Here is a 21,057-nt window from a genome sequence, read left to right as displayed (position 1 = left end):
TATGCATAATTAAATTGTCTTGGCCCCTCTCAGTCCTGGTTCTGTAGGGGGGTTCCAAACAGTCCTTAGTTCTTGAAGGGACAAGTTGTTTCTCAGATGATTATTCATGCTTAAGGTGCAGCTCTACCATCGTAATTGGCGTAGGGTTTGTCCTGTGAGAATCTGCTGTTCCTGAAATCCAAGGTAACTGCAGGTTCAGGAACATTTAGCTGAAGACATTTAGGCACATTTTGGAGATCAGGAATATGATGGACATTGTAGTATACTCACAATAAGAAGTCTCAGTCACTCTTACCTTTGTGACTTTAGCTTTGAAGAAGAATGAGGTCAGTTAAATACTGTAGCTTTCAATCGATGTAGCCTGACAGGTTAATGGGTATATTAATTACCTCCTTGTTGAGACCAAATTCCTAATAAAAGCAGTTTGAGGAAGGAAAGGTTTATTTGGGCTCACAGTTCAAGAATACAGTCCATTGTGCAGGAGAAGGATGACAGCAAGAGTGTGAAGCAGCTGGTCACACTGCATGCACAGCTGGGGCAGGGAGAGGAGAGTGCTGGTGCTCAGCTCCCTTCCTCCTGAGTGCAGCACCCACCCCTTGAGTGGCACCCTCAACACTTAGCATGGGCCCTCCTACTAGCCGCAAACCCAGTCATGCAGCTCCCACAGACATCCCCAGTTGTTTGGCTCCTAGCTTATTCTAGATCCTTTCAATTTGACAATGGTGACTACTAGAGCATGCCCCAATCCATGTAAAGGTAAGCAGATGCAATGTACAGTAAAAACAGAGATGCTATGATTTCATCCCATTTTTAGTGATTTTTAGATCCAACTGAGGAGCCAGTTCTTTTTAATAGGCAGTTTCTACATCCCTTCCCGTGATCCATCAGGCTTCACCTCACTGGGTTCTCATGGCTGATTATCTTCCTCCAAGTATAACATGATCTTGCTAATTCAAGGTGTGGTCTGCAAACTGTCAGCAGTAACATCACTTAAGACTGGGTAAGAAATGAGGCTCTCAGGCTCACTTGAGACCTATGAATAAGTGGACCCTGGTTCTTATCACACATACACACAGATAGATTGTTTTGTGTTTCTTCATTTTATGCGACACTCATTTCACAGTGCTTCTTGTCTATAGGATGAAATATCATTGTGTGTACAGGACACACTTTTCAGAAGTTAAATTAAGTTATAGGTCATACATATAGTAAGATTTCAGAGGTACTTTTTGATAGGACTGAGTGTCACTAGAGCTGTATTCCTGGGTCTCTCTCATGGTAAACATGAGGCAAGTCTGAATATACATAAAGATGTACCTTTTGCAATCGCTGAATTGCTACACACATTCATCTGACAACTAAAAAGAAGCAAAATCTACTATTTCACCAAAGACTCATTGGTGACTTTTTCCCCCAGATGTTCAAAAAGAAATTAAGGTAATCCAACCACCTAGGAAAAGAAGTAAATAGGTATCCGAGGGAGTCTCATGGCTTCTGGGTCTTTTTTCTGAGTAACTATTTTCTGCTCTCATTGGTACTTTAAATCTGCTGGGGAAATCTTTGAATGGAACTACACGGAGTTGATACATCCAAGACTATACTACGGAGATTAATGGAACTGATGTTATTCTAAGCAGTTTTCCTTTGTTTTATTCCTGGCCAGAATAAATGAATCCTAAGGCATGAAGAGCAATTTTCTACCCACAATGAGTTAATCAGTAATACTTTAGCAACCCATTTCTACTGTATAGAAGCCATAAGAATGGAGAGTTCCATCTGCTTCATCATTCATGAGTTTGAAATTACTTGCTAGGAAAGCAAATTATACATTATTCTGTTTTTCTTGCTAGCCACAGCTTAAAAGACTTTTGCTGAGGAAGAAAATTTACCAATCACATCAATGCTAGGGTAGATCTAATACTGCATCATAAGGGATGCTGTGTATACACTCACCTCTCTACAGTTTAGAAGACTTTAAAAAAATGGCATCTTCCCTGCACAGTTGTAAGATTGATATTTTAGTGAGTTTTTGAGCTGGTCTTATTTCTTATAGATCAGGAGTTTTTACAGTATGTGGTTCTTGTGAGTCCTCGTAGTCCAATAGATATCCTTACTAGCAGCCTGTTAGTACATTTGTTTGTTACACATAAGACTAAGACTTATTTGTTTACATTAGTAGCTGTGCTTATCAGTCCATCATCAAAGGGTGAGCTTCAGTCAGTTGACCAAATACAGAGCAAGTCATGGGTAGATGATCCATGGAGAAAAGGAAGCCAATTAGAGATAATACATACCCCAAGAGGAAAGCAGTCTCCAGGACTAACATCAGCCAGGTGGGTGCTAGACCTCCACAGAAAATGACACGCAGGAAGGGGTAAGTGGCATAGAAGAGGAAAGCCAAGCTTTCCTTAGAATTCTCATTACAGTCAAATAACTAACTCAAGGTAGAAACCCTGTCAAATGAGTTTGTAAATATGTTTATCTACATTCATCTTCTCATTTTGGTATTTCAGTATCTGATTGAGGCTGCACTGGTAGATTGAGAATGAAAGCTTAGCAGCTTCTTACTGGTGTATTTGTGAAGATTTAAATCCTTTCTGCTTTCTCATCAGTATCTATGCCTCTTAAGTCAGAGGAGTCAAATATCTTTCTCTCTCTCTCTGGCCCTTAGTCTTTGGGAAAAAAAAAATCTAATGTCAGTAGCTTACACAAAAGTGAAATCACATGGTCACAATCAGCATCCCAACCCACTAGTAAAATTAACTATGGACTCTGAGCCCACTTGACTAATCTTGTTGCTTGGAAAGGAAGAAAAGAACAGAATTAAAGATGTTCTTATCCTTGTGGAAACTCAGATGATCTTGATGACTAAGAGGACTATACTGATTTTTAAGGAGACATCCGTGTTATTTTACGTAATTTGCTTCAGAGGGATAACCTCATTCTTAGATGTGAGAGGAAGAAGAGAAGGCATGTTGAGTCCTTAGCTGGACTCTTAATGAGAGGCAACTCTGTCAAAGTGAAGTGTCAAGAGTCTTAACTCCCAACAATAGAAGCCTGTAGTCTCATACAATCATCTTCATTCTCTCGTGGATGCACTCTTTGAATAGATGCCAAATGCACCATTGAATGAGGAAAGCTGGGATGGAGTTAGTCAGTCCCTAGAATTGTCCATTACCCTTGGCATGCTCACAGTAGTGTGTAAGCACTGATATGTACATCCTGTAGCAGAAAACACAAAAACAAGAAAATCAGATGACTGCTGAGTCTGAAAGGTTAAAAGCCTTCTTCCTCTTTCTCCAGCTTCCAGAACATTCCTGACCACATACTATGTTGCATCTATACATGAGCACTCACAAGCTCATAATCATACAAGAGTAAGAGTCAAAACATTCTGTTGCAGTCTACTGAACTAAGTGTTCAAATCCATCCTGCCACCTACTAGACTGAACTCTTCCTCCCTGTTAGCATTTCAGCCCTTCCCATGTTGAAGTCCAAACTCTCTGTAGAGAAAAAAACATTGTCAGAACCGCACACCATAGATAGTACCCACAACAGATGCTTCTGAATCCACGGACTTTAAAGAGTAGCTTTGGTCATAGACATTCTCTCAGTAAATAAGTAAATTATGTAAATGGAGGGATGGACTGGAGGGACTGGCTGCCGTGAAGCATCACGTGTCCTTCCTGAGCTGGTGAGGCAGGAGTGAGGGGGAAGGAGGGTGATCTGAAGCCTGAACCCTCCCACTGCAGAGGGATAGAAGGCTATTCTAGAAGCTAGAAGCACACAGTGAGACCTGAGCATCTCCAAAGTCATAAAGAAGTTCTTACTCTAATCTTTACGTAACAGAAGTAAAATTAAAACCCTATAGTGCTTTACGGTTTATCACACACTTGTATTTATATCATGTATTTGTATCATGACCTCAAAATCAGTGAACTGACTTTCCTAATGTAATACTTGCTTCAAGCTTGAGTTTATTAACAAAACTTAAGTGTATCAAGAGATTTTATTATAAATTTTTAAAATTGGCAAAGCCTATATGGTCAAATCTAGACCTTATAATCTTAATTATGGTCTTCTTTTTACTACAAAATAAAGTGCCCAAACATCCCAAGCCCCAGTTAAATGTCTGATGTGCAGGCACGTAAGAAATTAGGAAAGTAGATTTCTTTCCACAAGTAAGTGCTGTCCCTCCATCGTTTCCAGCCTCATTTCTGATTGGTCTGTGTGCTTCCCTGTGTCTGCTTTTGCCATTTAAGTTGTAGTTACATGCTATGTATTTGAAAACTTCATATTTGCATTTAATGTTTAGAAAACTGAGCTTAAATACACAGTATCTGTAATAGAATAGTTGGACTGTCATCATGATTTCCCTAAGCTCTGCCAATAGGTAATTTCTGAATTTCTAAAGTTAGTAAAAGATGTCCCATATTAGAGTAGAAGGTGGAGATCAAAATGAGACAGTTAAATGAACTCAGACTCATAAAGAATTTGCAGCACTAGAAAGAAGATCTTCATTTGGAAAAGTTTCAACCAAAATTAGTACTACAGTAAGAAAAGAGATGGACTCTTGTCATCTGAAATGCTTGGTACAAGTGGTAAATCATGTCACTCGATAAGTCCATTGTAAATGCTATCTGTAGCCCTATACTGTGCCTCAGAAGTCCTTGGTTCTGTGTAAATGGATTAAATACCTATATGTGATGAGATGTGAACATTTCATTAAATACATGAATAAAAAAAAAAAGAAAAAGAAAAGAGATGGAGAAATACAGCCTCTAACTTAGCATCATGTGTCCTGCTCGTGTATTTAATGGATTTGTATTTTAATCATGGCTTGTATGAAATTGTCTAGGAAGCATATTTTTTCTCAATTTGTTGTCTCCTTTTACTAGGATTTCTTTTGACCAGATATATGTGCGGGGGAGGGGTATAGGGGAGAGGAGAATGGAAACATACAGCAAGAGAATATAAATCATTTTGTCTCAAACATAATTTAGAAAGAGAAATTACTTTGGTTATTTGCCTTTATTCAGTTAGTAGGAATCCCAAAATGTATAGAGGCAATTAAATAAATAAAAGGAAAGATAATTTTGACTAAGGTATGGAATTTACTTTTCTATTGTAAACTAATCAAATTGTGTATTTTTTAAATGGAGAATGGAATTTGAAGAAAGGTGCATATACTAGACATTAATTAATATGGCATAAAATTACTCCATTCAGGATTCAGAAACCAAGCTATGAAAGGATCGTTGGAATATAGGATTTGGTGGGGCTTTTCCATTGTGTTGATAAAATACATGTATCCTGTCAGGTTCAAGATAAAATACAGCCAAGTTAGTTTTGAGACCAGTTTTAACAATTTGTTTGTTTGTAGTAATTCTATGATGAGTTCAGATTGTCCTAAAGCTCAAAGGAAGATATCAGTTACTAGGTAAAGCATTTATCAGTAATAGTAAGGCATTGAAGTTGTTTGAAGTAAATGAAAGAAGCTTTTGTTTGGTTGAGTGCAAAATACTAACTAATGGTGGACTTAGAGTGCAGAGTCAGGTTATAAAGACTGTTTAAGTTAACTTGAGTAAATCTAGTAAATCTGGGGCTGGAGAGATGGCATTAGTTAGTCAATCAATTAATTAATTCAGAGTAACCTGGTTCTCTTGTGGAGGATCTGGATTTGGTTCCCCACACCCATCAGATGTCTCAAAACCACCCATAGCTCCAGATCCACCAGATTCAAAGACCCTGGCCTCCTGGGCACCTGCTCTCAGGTACATGTACACACACACACACACACACACACACCTGCTCTCAGGTACATGTACACACACACACACACACCTGCTCTCAGGTACATGTACACACACACACACACACACACACACCTGCTCTCAAGTACATGTATACACACATACACACACACACACACACCTGCTCTCAGGTACATGTACACACACACACACACCTGCTCTCAGGTACATGTACACACACACACCTGCTCTCAGGTACATGTACACACACACACACACACATACCTGCTCTTAGGTACATGTACACACATACACACACACACCTGCTCTCAGGTACATGTATACACACACATACACACACACACCTGCTCTCAGGTACATGTACACACACACACACACACCTGCTCTCAGGTACATGTACACACACACACACACACACACACACACCTGCTCTCAGGTACATGTACACACACACACACACACCTGCTCTCAGGTACATGTACACACATACACACACACACCTGCTCTCAGGTACATGTACACACACACACACACACACCTGCTCTCAGGTACATGTACACACACACACCTGCTCTCAAGTACATGTATACACACACACACACCTGCTCTCAGGTACATGTACACACACACACACACCTGCTCTCAGGTACATGTACACACACACCTGCTCTCAGGTACATGTACACACACACACACACACCTGCTCTCAGGTACATATACACACACACATACCTGCTCTCAGGTACATGTACACACACACACACACACACCTGCTCTCAGGTACATGTACACACACACACACATACACGCATGCAGTAAAAATTTTTTTAAATCTTTGAACTATACGCTTGGTATAGAACAGATTTACAGACATTATGATGCAAAAAGAAACACCGTGTATATACATAAGAAAGGGGGTTCTTATGCTTCTTTGTGGGTTAGCATATGGCAGAAGTTCCAAAAAGAAAGCATCAATCAGCTTGAATGAAAGAGAACCACTGTATTGCAATGAGAACCAAGCCAGCAAGAGTGCACTGGGTTGAAGTGTGCAGTGTCCTACAGTCCAGGCCAAAGAGCCAGGAATCCGATTAGAAGATGCTTGTTTTTTGAGCAAAGGAAAACTCGACCTAAGCTTGGAGAGAATTCAGACAGCAGTGGTATAGAAAACAGTCTGGCAGGCAGAAACCAGAACAGCTGAGGAAGACACGGACAGCATTCAGACTGGCAGAAATGAAGACTAGCCTAAGCTAATGGCTGTGAAAATAGGAAGAAGTGTGACAAGAGATAAAGTGAGTAAAAATGGGCCCGAGCTGGAAACTCCAAGAGAAGAAAATTAAGCATATTTAAGTGTTCAAGCCATAGTGTTCTGTGGTGAGGTTTATGCCGGTGCCAGAGAAGGGCGCTCCACGAGCAGCAGCCTCAGTCCAGTACCTAGGTTTCCTCTGGCCACTAAAACTTAAGGCTAGTTGTCAGATTTCTCTTTCCAAAACTATTTCTTGTGAAGATAAAGCAATGATGTGTCTTTAAAAGTCTGCATAAAGATTTCTCTGGGAAGCAATTCAAGAAGTCACTACTAAGGGTGGGAACCACCGGTGAGAATGTTAAGTCATTCCAGGTGAGGAGACTCCAGCAGGCAGAGGGGTGAAGGAAGCCAAGTGGGCAGAATGAAGACTGCATTGTGACCTCTTTCCTGTGTGCAGGCCTCTTCATCCCAACTCTGGAACTGACAAACCTGAAAGCACCTAAGCCTAGGGACAGAGCAAGGCCATAGATGACAACTATGGACAGAGACTAATAGCAATAAGATAGCTTATTTTAAAACTAGACTCATTTAAAGTATGAGAGTATACTAACTTTATAGTATATGGGATTTCATAGTAGAAGTGTACACAAACTAGCAGGTCATTGAGCTACTCCTTAATGGCGAGGTAAGGCATTACTGTTTCTGTGTATGCCATTGCTCCACTAAACAGCATGTCTAACTCAGCATCTGTTTAGTATCTGGACAAATGACTGCTAGAGCATCATTGCCGACTTTGGAAGACTGTTCAACAATAAAAAGAAATAGTAAGAAAGGTTACTCGTGAATTTTTCACGTCCTTATCAGAAAGGACACCTTTCTCTTGATTTTGGCTCATTAATCAGCAGTGATTTTGATCTTCAGGCTGTCACACAAAATTTTTGTACTCTTTTGCTCTAATTGTAGCTGCTGTGTCTTTAATCTCAGCAGCACTGTAAATCTTAGTTTTTCTCATGTTGAATTCCCACATTTATTTCCATTTTAAAATAGTTTCATGCCTTTAAGTTTATTTTTGTTTGGGAGGGGGATTGTTTTGTTTTTATCTTTAATACATGTATATCTTAAGAAAACCAAGTACAGTCTTAGCATGTTTTGCTTGTAATTAGTAGTACAGTTGTCTAGACCAGATATTTATATCACAAAGATACAGTGTCAAGTTGGAAAGGACCAAAATGTTACCCAAGAAATGTGTACTCAGTAAGTGCTAAGCACAGTAACAGCAGTGCCTTTTGCCAAAGAAATCGCCAGGTGTATGAACCATATCTGTTAAGAGAGTTAAAAATGGCCTAGAGGTGAGAGAGATTGCTCAGTGTTTAAGAGCACTTGCTGCTCTTGCAGAAGACCCAGGTGTGGTTCCTAACAACCACATCACAGGTCACAAATATCTATAGCTCCAGTTCCAGGGAATTGGTGTCCTCTTTGGTCTCTGAGGGCAGCAGGCATGGATGTTGTATGCATACATAAATGCAGGCAAATATTCATTAATACACATAGAAGAAAAATAAACCAGTTTTTTTTTAAGTAAAATGGGTTTGCCTTTATCACTAATATGTCAAAGAAGCCAGGCATGGTGATGCACACCTTTGATTTGGGAGGCAAAGTCAGGCAGATCTCTGAGTTCAAGGCCACGCAGGTCTATAGAGTGTGTTCCAGGGCAGTCAGGACTACACAGAGAAACTTTAAAAAAGGAAGGAAGGAAGGAAGGAAGGAAGGAAGGAAGGAAGGAAGGAAGGAAGGAAGGAAGGAAGGAAGGAGAAAGAAAAAGAGAGGGGACAGAAGGAAAGGAAAGGAAAGGAAAGGAAAGGAAAGAAAAGGAAAGGAAAGGAAAGGAAAGGAAAGGAAAGGAAAAAACATTACCTGTTTTAAATAGCACCTTTTCTGAAAGTTTTTTTTATGGCCTATTCTTCCTATTTCAAAATTATTCATTTTTCTTCTTTATTTTTTAGGAATAAATAAAGCAAAGTGGAAGCTTGTGTTTTTATCTAGTATGAAAACAGAATCTAATCACAGCTAATGAATATAATACATGCTCATGTGTATCTCTCTTGTTTGGTGTGCATTTTATACGCAGAAGGTAGCAGGGGCTGAATAACTAGGGTGCCAAGTTACAGATGGGGTTGGAAATGTTATTTGACAGCCGATTAGAGTAATCTGTCAGAAATGATGACTTAATCACCATAACAGACTCCAAATTCCCTCATAGAATTCTACCCAGAGTAATCTAATTTTCTTGCCATATTTTATTTTATATTTTGCCAAGACTAAATAGTCATACTGCTTGTTTTATCCCCTTTACTACACTGCATTATTCTAGCAGAAATATTAATAGGTCATGTCACTGTGACTCGAAAAGGCAGAATTGGAGCCCACTAAGCAAAAAGCAGACACAGAATTCTGAGTTCTCTGTGTTTTCTATCACTGCGTTATTATTGTGTATCAAAAAGCTCAGAGTTGAACATTGCTTCCCAAGGACCAGAAAAGGCCATTTTTTATAGTGTATTCTTTTAGCTTTCAAATGGGCCCTTACAAAACTCCTCAGGGCAAGTTCTATGTAAAAATGATCATAAGAACTTTATTGGACACTTTACATAGCTCAATGACTCTGAGAAAGAAATCATAATTTTTTTTCACTGAGTTTTTCTTCAGTTGTGATTTGCCATGGGAAGAAAATTTTGGGTCATAGTTCTTGTTACTATCCATTCAAGTAATCTCCTCTTTTTTCTGGGCTTAGAACACACATATAAAAGTGTGCCAGCAAACAGTGATTGAGAATTCCCCGTGTACCCACTACTGTGGCGCAGTCATAGTGCTCCAGAAGAGCGGTGAGGAATGGCCATGTGGCTGAGGGGGGTGGGTCTGCACTGTGCTCTTCCACGAATGTGATGTGCAGAAGGTGGCCTCTTTCTGTAGAGTTTATAAAGCATGGTTGGAAGAGCTGTCATAACAAGTAACCTAAGTAGTTAACATAGCCTCAGTATGAGAGTAATGGCTTACGTACTGGGAAGTTGGTCATACACTGATTGATTTTAAAGATTCCAACTAGAGATAATCATACTAAGTGAATTAAGGCAATCTCAGAAAGACATTTTAATGTGTTTATTTGTATTTTCTAGAATGTTCATACATATAGAAAACTACGTGTGTATGGAATAGAGGCTATGGGCTCTTGCCACAGATAGACATGAGTGAACATTCTGACCCCTGTGTTTTGGCTGTGTGACTTTGCCAGGGTATTTTTCCCTGCCTTCTTGATTCTTCTAAATGTCAACTTAACAGGGCCATTGAGAAAAATAACTGACTTACAAGAAACCTGTAACACATGCCTGAAAAATTAAGAGTGAAAAGATGACTTCCTGTTTTCATAATTGATAAATATTGATTAATGTCAGTAATCAATATTTTGTTTTGACTGATCTGAGAAATTCTTTTTGTCATGTGTTCCTACTTAGCAATCATTCTTGTAACTATATCTTAGCTGGTTTACGACTGAAAGAAAAGCAACTGCAGAGGTTCCTGCTCAGTGCTGAGCACCCTTGGTGCTTATCTCCTAATGCAGAGCATGATGTCACAGTAACTAGAAGGATGACAGTACATAAAGTAGCAAGACGAGATAACTGTGTGCTGTCTTGCTCTAAGAAGGAGTCATCCATTTCAGAGAATTGCCTACCTACAGTTGGTGGCAACTCTCTCACAACTTATCATTCACAAAATCGCTTTTATAAAAAACTCTGATAGTATAGTATAGTTGCATTTGTCTCATAGTTATTATGCAAACAAGATACCAAGTACCCTACATAAATCATTTTTTTTGTGTTGTCATGGAGTGAAATAAACATGCTAGTGTTTCGGTTTTGGTTTTTGGTTTTACAAACTGGAACCTTCTCATTCTCATTGAACATGGAGCTCTTTCATAAATTTGCCTGTTTCACTCCCCTCTTTCTTTACTTTTAAAGATTTTGTTACAGTAAGCATATTATAATATATGCCAGCATAGCTGGTCTATATGAAGCTATTGTAATAGCTTTAATAATGAGACTATAACAGGGACTTTTAAAAATCTATTTCAGATTTGCAATGGCATTTTTAAAATGTCGTGTGAGAGGTGGTTACTTCATCAGTTGGTGATGAACTTGAGTTCTCCTCTGTGTAAGAACTCATCCAAGCTATGGTCTCACTTTGCTCTGACTTCCTTAGTGATAGGTGATGTAACGCATAGTCTTCCTTGTAGGCTCACTGCAACTGCACACAGAGGTGAGGTTACAGGAGCCATGGTCTAGGCTCCTCTACAATGTACTTTCTAAACACCGGTCACTCATTTTCATTTTCGTCACCCACAGCTGGCTGCTTCTGTGATGAACCTAAAACACTTTCGGGGGTGGACCATAGCTGTTTCAATCAGGGAACTGCCATTCTGGGCACAGTAGTGGACAGATCAGTTCTAGGCCGCTTTGTGTATATGAAGGGAAAAGAGGAAAATGAGCACCTTGTACTTAAGAGGAGGGGTCAAATTGGGGAGGCTTTATGCAGGAATCCTGTGTACTGCAGCACCAGTCAGGGTGCATCGTACAGAACAGGCTATATGTTGTAGATGGTGCAGAGTCGTAGCTTTAGGGGAGAAAAGATGGTGATGTATGAATTTGTTCTCAGTTGAAGCTAAGCAGCTCCACATAAGCATCCCTTAGTGTGCTGAAGTAAGATCTAGTGCTTTGCGTTGTTCTGCTTTGACTAATATATGATGCTAGTAGTTGATTGTAACTGAAATGACACTTAGAACTACCCAAACCCCAGTGAAAAAATGAGGAAGAGAGCTATTAAATTTTCCCTTTTCATTATGTTCCATTTGACTCAAAACAGATAAAGCTAAATAAAGACCAAGAAACTAGCCAGCAAGTGTAACTATGGGCAAAATGTTGTTATTCCATAGTGAATGAATAGAAGGTTCCTATAGATCAACAATATGAACTAAACAGAACTGTGTCTCTAGTAGCATATGTAGCAGAGGATGGCCTAGTTGCCCATTAATGGGAGGAGAGGCCCTTGATCTTTCGAAGATCATATGCCCCAATATAGGGGAATGCCAGGGCCAGGAAGCAAGAGTGGGCGGGCGGGTTGGGGAGCAGGGAGGGGGGAGTGTATAGGGGACTTTCAGGATAGCATTTGAAATGTAAATGAAGAAAATATCTAATAAAAAAGGAATATAAAAAAATCTATAGGAGTACAAATCTAGACAACTTTGTTCATAGAAATGCCAACCTAAAGTATGTTAGGTCCACTGCACACCTAGTGTCTGTGTATGAGGGTCTTAGGTCCACTGCACTCCTGTGAACCATGTCTGGTGTAAAGCTAGCACCTATCAGTTTTCTCATGAAAGCACGCTCTCCACAGAGAGGAGTGTGGGTTTTCTGTTTCCTCCCAAGACACCTGAGTCAAACATAAGCTGTGGACTCATTACTCCTGTTTCATCACAACTCAGAAAAACTCCCCTCTACATGCCAGAGGCTGGTGTTTCTAAACTTCATAGATTCATCAGAAATTCAGGCTGATTGTGACAGTGTAGACAGGTCACTGAATATGTCCCTCCAACAAGGTCAATTTTATATGATTGTGAAGACAAAGTCCTTGTTCTCCCCACCTCTGGAAAAATCTTGACAATCCTGTGTGCTCACTTGCTGCTAAGAACTGGATGCAGTTCAGACTGGAATTCCTTACAACTGCTGAGACATTAGACACTGAAATGGAGACTGGCAAGTTCTCTGAGCCTTTTCTGCTCTGTTGGCATTAGTCAGAACTTCCAGGTGCAGCTCATAACATGGAAGTCTCTCGTTGGACCACTCCAGCCTAGGCAGCAGGTTCCATAGTCAGGTTGGAAGGTGTTAGGAAGCAGCGTACTGTCAACACTGGTTTCATCTTCAGCTCTTTTTTTGGGGGGGGCGGGGGTGGACACTTGACTGCTGCTCTGTTTTATTTTCTTGGACAAGACACTTGTTTGTTTTTTTAATGCAAAAATGCTTTTTTTAAAAATTAATTTATTTTTTTACGCTCCATATTCCATTCCTCCCCCATCCACCCTCCAACTACTCCACATCCCACACACACCCCCAGTCTCCATGTGGATGCCCCCCCCACCCGACCTGACCTCTAAGCTCCCTGGGGCCTCCAGTCTCTTGAGGGTTAGGTGCATCATCTCTGAATGAACACAGACCCGGAAGCCCTCTACTGTCAGCTCTTACGAACGGTGCTGAGGGTGTGACTTCTAGCTGCCAATCCTAGTGATGAGGCCAGTTTTAGTTCATGGCTGAGTAGTCAAATCATTTGCTTCCTTGAAACGGATTCATGAATACGTCCTTCTTTCCTTGTCATACTAGGCTTCAGCTACTTTGATCATAGTGAGTGGTCTTCTTTCTTTTAAGAACTCCTGTTGCTTTGATCAAAAAGTCTATAATAACCATTCTATAATAGCATGATTTGCTTAGAATGTCATAGCATCATTCTATAATATTGCATCTCATTTTCACTTGCTTTGTGCCTTTACATATGAGTTCTCTTCTTTGAGATGTCATTCCTCCAGCTTTTGATAGTACTAGGAAATAATGCACGGACTTCATGCTTACTTCTTAGGTGCTCCACCACTAACCTGTATCACTAGTCTTCTTTGACTTTTAAACATGGTTTTACAAAGTTGCTCAGGTTGGCTGTGTACCAAGTCTATAGCCTAGGCAGACTTTAAACTCACAATCCTTGTACCATAGGCTCAGCAAGAATGTATTCAAGAAGCAACATCTTAAGACACCATATTCAATTCGTGCTTCCTTAGTCTGTATTTGGCATTTCTGAGTTCCCATATTGTCTTAGCTCAGCATATACTCTGCTCTAGAAAACTGTTGATGGATCTGTCTCAGTATCCTCTACATGGTCCATCATGACAGACTCTTTCATTTCCTTCATATTACAGAATGTATGAAAATGCATAGAGCTGATTAAACACCTTTCTCAGAAGTTGCAGTACTTTACACACTTTGTCCACATTGTCTTCAGAATGTACCCAAGTAGACCACCCACTCAAGACTCCACCCAGACTTCTGTGGATGGGATTTTATCCCCTGGACCTAATAAAGAATAAAACAGTTCGGGCCTATAGTGGCAGTGGCTGCTTTACTATGGCTGCCATTACTTTTAGATATTCTAGGGTCAGATACTGTCCAGCTGCAGGAAGATGAGGAATGAAGAATTACTGTCCTACTCTGCTAGTCATAAAGCTACAGAGAGCAAGTGTTGTGGGAGTTAAAGAGGAGGAGAATACTTTCACCTAAGGGCATGTTTCAGGCAACTTTGTGTGAGCGTTTGCCAGCGCTGGTGAGTAAAGCCTGGAGTTCTTAATTAAAAGCCCATATGTCCAAGTCCCATGGTAGACATTTTGTGAAGAGGCAGTGCGGTCTAGGAGAGTCATCACTGGATTAAAAGCAGGGAGATTAGACTTCTGATCCCAGCTCTGTCATTAACCAGCTGTGTGTCTTTAGTGAAGACCCTTGTTCCTTCATAACTGCAACTGAGAGCAGCTTTAGAATAGAAAGATGCTGCTCCTATGGCTCCCAGATCTCTCCTCTAGTGTGTTGTGTATGTCACAGATAAGGCTGGATGGCATAGCACTTAGGCCTGACGCTCACAACACCTGATCCTTTTCTGGTGTTTGTCACTTCCTTTTATAAAATGTGTGTATCAGTCACCATAGTGGACAGTAGGCTTCCTAAGGGCAAGAACTGCATTCATTTCATCTTTACATTTCCATACAACATATATATATAAACACTTCCATCTCTTGTATCTTTAAACTGTAAATCTCACATGACTTTGCAGTGTATTAACCCATATAATTCTTTATTGTCTTGAAAGGGAAAGGTGCCATCTTCCATTGTTTGCATCTATCAAGATTCGTATCTTCATCCCTTTGTAACTGTGAGAAGCAGTAGTCTTCATTTATCACATGCAATGTTGTCTTCCCCGTCGCTCACTTCTCTGTTTACCAGAACCTGCATTTGGCACCACTATCTTACTGCCTTGAATAAGAATCCCTAAATAAAGCTTTCTTTACTTTTACTGTATGTGTATGAATGTCTTACCTGCATGTATGCATATGCACCATGTGCATGTAGTGCCCCCAAAGGACAGAAAGTTCTCCTAGAACTAGAGCTAAAGCCAGTTGTGAGCCACCATGTAGGTACTGTGAACTGAATCTGGGTCCTCTGCAAGAAGAGTTGGTGCTCTTAGCCACTGAGACATCTCTCCACTCCAAATTCCTCATTCTTGGAACTTCCCATCATGGCCCCCTGCCCTTCTGCCAGCTCCTTGCTCTGTCCTCTCAAGATACTGTCTTCCTGACATATACCCTCAGTGGTTCTGTCCTGGCTGCTGACATATACCACCAGTGGTTCTGTCCTGGCTTCTGGCTCTTGTTAGTCCATCAATTCCTGGGGTTTCCATTGCTGCCTCCCATACTGAATCCTTTCTCAAGCTTGAGCCCTGCAGTTCCAACGTCTTGTTAGCCATAGTCACATCAAATTTAGCATATTTAGGCTGGCATCATTCCTCTGACATGATTCCTCTAATTTTTCCTAATTGATCAATGACTCTTTGATCTGGATGGCTGTCTGTGTGTGGAGTTCTTCTACCTCAATCCCCAAAAGAGCCAGTTAGCACTGAATTTTATAACTTCATATTACTGGGACTATTTACTAGCTGCCATCCTGACTCCTGTGTCTTTTATGTAATCCATCCTCAATGGTATCACCAAACTGAATTTTTTTTTCTAAACTCAAAATTCTGCCCAGTTGCCTTTACTGCTTAAATCTCGAATTCCCACAATACACTTCACAAACCATCAATTTCTTAGCTAACAAGATCCTCTAAGACCTGGATGCTAACCACTCTCACAGCCTCCTGCTGCCCTTTAAGACCTGGATGCTGACCACCCTCACAGCCTGCTGCTGCCCTCTAAGACCTGGATGCTGACCACCCTGGCACCCTTACATTGCTGTTTTTGCTGGCATGATAAACTCCTTTTGGAAAGAAATATATTAACTTTTTAGTTTCTTTATTGACTATATAGATTTTTTTTCTCTATACAATATATTCTGGCTATGTTTCCAGTTCCTCCGAGTTCCTCCCTATATTACCTTCCATCCAGATCTATCCCCTTTCTCTTTCCTTCAGAGGTGGGGGACAGGCATTTAAGGGATCATAAAATAAAATAAAATAAAATAAAATAGCAAAATGAAATAGGACAAAAAAATGAGCAAACGGAAGAAAGAAAGCCAAAAAAAAAAAAAGCACGAGAAACACTTATAGAATCAGAAAGACACACGTTAGTAGACCCAAGAATACCATAAAAACACAAAACCAGAAGCCATAATATGTACACAAATGACCTGTAAGGTTGAAAAAGATTCCCTGAAAAAACATGAGACAAAGAATTTCCAAAGGTGCCATTGACTTATGTGGTGGCCATCTACTGCTGTCCATGGGTCCTACCATTAAGTGTGTATTATATCCCAAACAGTGATGTTGTTTAGGGAAAAAAAACAAAACAAAAAAATCAAAAACAAACCAAAGCCAAAAACACAGAAACAGAACAGAGCAGAGCCCACTGGCAGTAAAATGACTCCTGATGGATCCTAATGGCATTCTGTACTCTCAAATCAGTGCCTTGCTCAGCCATCATCAGGGAAGCTGCCTCCTGCAGCACATGGGACAAACACAGGTCCTACAGCCAGACAGTATGCAGACAGTGAGAGACCTTGGAACACTTGACGTTAATTGTATGTGTCCCTCCAGTAAGAGGAGACAGAAAGCGTGTAAGAGCCAGAGGGAATGGAGACACCAAGAAAACAAGGCCTCTAAATCAACATGATAAATGCACATATAAACTCACAGAGATTGGAGCAACTAACATGTATGGAGTCTGCCTGGGTCTGCACCAAATGGGGCCATAGAGATGAAAGAAGTAGTAGACTGACAAGCGTCCACTCCTAAGCTAGTACTCTCCAATATAGAACCACTTGCAAATGGACATTTAGTTTCCTCCCTCCAGGGAATCCCACTGGAGAAACAAACTACTCTTATTATTATCATCATTATTATTATTATTTTACATACCAATCACAGTTTCCCCTCCCTCCTCTCCTTTCAGTCCCTTCCCCCACAACCCATTCTCCACCCTCCACCCACCCCTCACATCTCCTCCATTTCTCTTCAGAGAAGGGCAGACCTTCCTATGGATGTCAAGCAGCCCTAGAGTCTCAAGTTACAGTGAGAGTAGATGCATACTCTCCTAGTAAGGCTAGACAAGATAATCCAGTAGGAGAAAAGGGTCCCAAAGGCAGGTGACCAAGAGACAGCCTTTGCTCCATTTGGAGCCCCACATAAAGACCAAGATACACAACTGTAACATGTGTAAAAGGCCTAGGTCAGTCCGGTGCATGCTTCCTGATTGGTGGTCTAGTCTCTGAGAGCACCTATGGGCCCAGATTAATTGGTTCTGTAGGTTTCTTGTGGTGTCCTTGATCCCTCTGGCTTCTGCAATCCTTCCTCCCCCCTCTTGCACAGGACTCCCTAAACTCTGCTTAATATTCAGCTGTGGGATTCTGCATCGGATTCCATCATTTGCTTGGTGAAACCTCTCTGATGACAATTGAGTTAGGCACCAATCTATGAGTAGCAGAATAGTATTAGGAATCATTACATTGTCTTTTTGTTTGTTTGTTTTTCTTTTTGCCAGTCATGTTTGGTTCTATCCTAGGTCTCTGGAATATCCAGCCTCCATCTGCACAGTGTAAGGGATGGTCTCTCTCTCTCTCTCTCTCTCTCTCTCTCTCTCTCTCTCTCTCTCTCTCTCTCTCTCTGCATGGGTCTTAAGCTGGCCTAATCATTGATTGGTGTCTTAGTCGGGGTTTCTATTCCTGTACAAACATCATGACCAAGAAGCAAATTGGGGAGTAAAGGGTTTATTCAGCTTACACTTTCCACATTGCTGTCATCACCAAAGGATGTCAGGACTGGAACTCAAGCAGGTCAGGAAGCAGGAGCTGAGGCAGAGGCCATGGAGGGATATTACTTACTGGCTTGCTTCCCCTGGATTTCTCAGCCTGCTTTCTCATAGAACCCAACACTACCAGCCCAGGGATGGAACTACTCAAAAGGGGCCTCTCCCACCTTGATCACCAATTGAGAAAATGCCAGCTGGATCTCATGGAAGCATTTTCTCAACTGAAGCTGCTTTCTCTGTGATAACTCCAGCCTGTATCAAGTTGACACAAAACTAGCCAGTACAGTTGGCCATTTCCTCAACTACTGTACCATCTTTAACTCAGCACATCTTGTATGCAAGACCTACTGTAGGTCAAAGGTTGTGTGTTTGAGTTGGTGTCCCAGTCTTGCCTGTTAGAGTATGGCCTGTTCAGACGCCATGTCCCCCATTACTAGGAGTCTTTGCTAGAGTCACCCTTGTAAATTCCCTTATAAATTTCCATTAACCTAGGTTTCAAGATCATCTCAGAAATGTCCCCTAATAACAGTTGTCTTTCCCTCATTCTCCCCTCACCTGATCCCATCCCCAACCTGCCCTCATCCAGGTCCCTTGACCTACTCTTAAGGGTGGGTTATAAGCCCATCAGTAGAGAAATGGCCAATAGAAGAAGAACTCAAAGGCATCTCTGAAGGGTCCTTGTTTCAACATGTTATCTCAGGGCTTTTCTTTTTTCTCTTTTAATTTTATTTTTAAATTTTAATTTATTCATATATTTCCCCTTATCTTTGTACCCTATAGATCCTTTGCATGTGTATTATGGCTTTCAGTTTAGTGTTTTTATAGGGTTCCAGAATGTGCAAATGACTGGGTCTTTAATTCCTGTACCTTCTTTTGAGCTCTTTTCTTTCTGTTGGTTTTATCCAATTCCAATGTGTTAGTTTTTGTTTTTATCTTATTATACTTTATTTATTTTATTGTATTATTGTTCCTTAGAAGCCTGTTGGTTTCCTAATGAGACAGGAAGGGAGTAGAGCCAGATGGCAGGAGAGGAGCTGGAAGAAGCAGAGGGATGCGAAACCATAGTCAAGATATATTGTATGAGAAAAAAATCCTCTACTTTCAGTAAAATCAGGGAAAAGAGTTGTTTGGCTTGTATCCCCATTGAGATTCCATTGAAGAAAACAAATTTCTCATTTGCAAGTAGTTATCAGTTGGAGATAGCTTCTGGGTTAGGGATGGGAGCTGGTGTCCACATCACTCAGCACTGGGACCACATGTGGTGCAGACCAGAGCAGACCCTGTGCATGCTGCCACAGCCTCTGAGTTCCTATGTGTTGGTTCTGCTGTTTTTAAAAGACCTCGTTTCCTTGGTGTCCTTCATCCCCTCTGGTTCTTACACTCTTTCTGCCTCCTATTCTAATAGTCCAGTAATATATAATAGTCTAATAGAGCTCTGAGAGGAGAGATTTGATGCTGCCATCCCTTTAGAACTGAGTATTTCAAGGCCTCTCACTCTGCAAAGTGTATGACTGTGGTTCTCTATCTTTGTTCCCTACTACTGCAGGAGGAAGCTTCTCTAATGATGGCTGGGCAAAGCACTGATCTATGAGTAGAGCAGAATGCATTAGGAGTCATTAGGTTTTCCCATAGGTCCCTGGCCTACCTTGTCTCAGGTTCTTGGCCACCTGACCAGTGTCATATACAGCTTCACTTTTACCATTGTGTCATTGCTGGGACATCCATAGGTTTGACAAGCCATCTTCTCTCTTCTGCTAGCAAGTCTAAGAACTGGAACTAGAAACCATGATTGCTAGGAAACTTTCTCCTTCTTAACTGTGTGCTTCCTCTCCTCCAGCACTTAGCATTTTGCTCTGCTAACTGTTTGCCAGCCATATAGCACCTGAGGGGAAAACTTCTTTCAAGGCCTTTGCTAGCTAACTGGCTATAGCCTGGAGCCTAATACAAGAAGACCGTGCTTGCTAAATGCGTGGTCAGATGGAAGCAAAGGGCAACCTACTCAAAGGCTCTGTTGATCATCCTTAAACCTAGCTCTCTCCCGATTTCCTGGCCACACCAGAACTTTCTACAGTTTTCTTCTGTGGTATTTCTAAGGACTATTTAGGACACCTAAACATTACATCCTCAAGTAGTGTCTGCTCTACAAATTAAATATATGAATGTATGGAATGGAGATGCTAGTAGGTGCTGCATCTCATGGCCCATGCTCTATGGATAAAAACATCCTGTCTATAAAGGCATAAAGGCAGCTCTAAATTACTTAGGGTCTTATCCCTTGGCAGTTCTTACTGTCTTCTTCCCTTGTATTCTAAAGACACTGGTGGGCATTTGGTGCACATGGACTGCCTGATAATAATGTCCCTATCACATAAGTGCCATAACTAAGTACCATTTCCTTTCATTTAAATTAGATAAAACCCAGAGCTGTGGCTTGCAAGTAATGGAAGTCCACTGGGGAAATTAAAAGTTCACAAAGAGCAGACCCATTATAATAAAAGCATTTGCACAGCCAGTGATTCCATCCATCCTGGGGCTTCCTTATTCCTTGGGGTAAGATGAAATATCAAATAAGACGACCTTTGGAAATACTTTGAGGAATTTAGTTTAATTGGAAATAGTGGGAGCATTCCATGATTAGAGTAAACTCTGGGTCATACACAGCAGTGTTATCAGCTTTGTAGAACGAACTATGAAGCATCCATGTCTGCCATGGTTCAGATCTTAGCCTCATTTGTTTCAAGTTTTTTGTCTTCTGCATATAAGCTAACTGTACTTCTAAGACTCATGTCTCTCTCCTGCCCTTGCTCCTGTCTTTCTCTCCTGTATCCCAATGGTTCTACTATTTAGTGGTAACTAAATCAAGCCAGTTGAAGACCTTCAAATCATTTCTATTGAGACTTAAGGTAAAACCAAAAATCAAACAGAGTAGGTGGTAGACAACAGAA

The 21,057-nt window shown here is 40.8% G+C and overlaps 1 protein-coding gene across 28 annotated transcripts in view; it reads left to right on the top strand.

Moving 5' to 3' along the window:
• Positions 1-21,057, top strand: part of Celf2 (CUGBP Elav-like family member 2) — an 833,597-nt gene that overhangs the window by 729,204 nt on the left and 83,336 nt on the right. The gene's annotated exons all lie outside the window — the stretch shown is intronic.

The sequence above is a fragment of the Mus caroli genome, chromosome 2 (genome assembly GCF_900094665.2).
Source record: "Mus caroli chromosome 2, CAROLI_EIJ_v1.1, whole genome shotgun sequence".
Lineage (NCBI taxonomy): Eukaryota > Metazoa > Chordata > Mammalia > Rodentia > Muridae > Mus > Mus caroli.
Note: the sequence above shows the minus strand (reverse complement) of the source record. Positions and strands in the feature narration are given on the sequence as shown.